This window comes from Trichechus manatus, unplaced genomic scaffold (assembly GCF_000243295.1).
Source record: "Trichechus manatus latirostris isolate Lorelei unplaced genomic scaffold, TriManLat1.0 scaffold01066, whole genome shotgun sequence".
In the NCBI taxonomy this organism is placed as follows: Eukaryota; Metazoa; Chordata; class Mammalia; order Sirenia; family Trichechidae; genus Trichechus; species Trichechus manatus.
This window is the reverse complement of record NW_004445002.1, coordinates 8,372-9,225: the sequence shown is the minus strand read 5'-3', so window position 1 is coordinate 9,225 and position 854 is coordinate 8,372.

Below are 854 nucleotides of genomic sequence, written 5' to 3'. Positions count from 1 at the left end.
GGGGGAGTACATCCTAGTTGTACATCCTAGGGGAGTACCTGATATACGCAGATGGACTTTCAACCGTACCCATCAATTGCCAAGTGGGGTCCTTGAGACCATTCAGGGTTTCCAAAGATAAGGGTGCACTCTGCCCTTGTTTTAACCAGAGCTACCACTTGCTGCTTGTTTGTTCTTGACCAATCTATTGTGATCTCTACTGGGGGCTTCTGATTCCCCTGCAGGGCTCTGATCTGCAGGTAACCTTAGCCCTATCCTTATTCCCTAGCAATTGGCGGGGTCCACCCAGTGGCAAGAGGCACTTCCTCGAGGTAGGCAGTGGGACCCAGAGGGTGGTATTGTTGCTCTGGCTTCAGATTCTTCCAAAGGTTGACCAAAAAATGCATTCAGTTGTTTATCTATCTTTTTTACTGCTGTCCTGGCAGCTGCTAAGTTAACCCACATCTGCTTTTGGATTACTTTCAAGGGGCCCTTGGACAGTTGTCTTACAGAGTTTTCAGCCTTTGTTTTCTCTCTTCCCATGGCTCATACCCCCTTCTCTCTAGCCCTCTCAGTTTCACCCAATTTGACTATGGCTTGTCATACAAGGTAGACTGTATGGTCCACTCAGGGACTAATAATAGACACCAGCATGATACCAGGATGGTGGGGCTGCCTAAAGGATCTTTGCTTTCATTGCTGCAGTAGAGAGTTCATTGTCTGGTCCCCATGAGTGCTTGGCATAAATGGCACGGAGCATACCCAGGTCCTGTATTAGTTGCTCTAAGTTGTCTATGGAAGACCACTTCCCAATCATACTGGGAAGATTCCCCTCATTTGGCCACGCCTTTTTTTAACACAAGATGATCCAATCC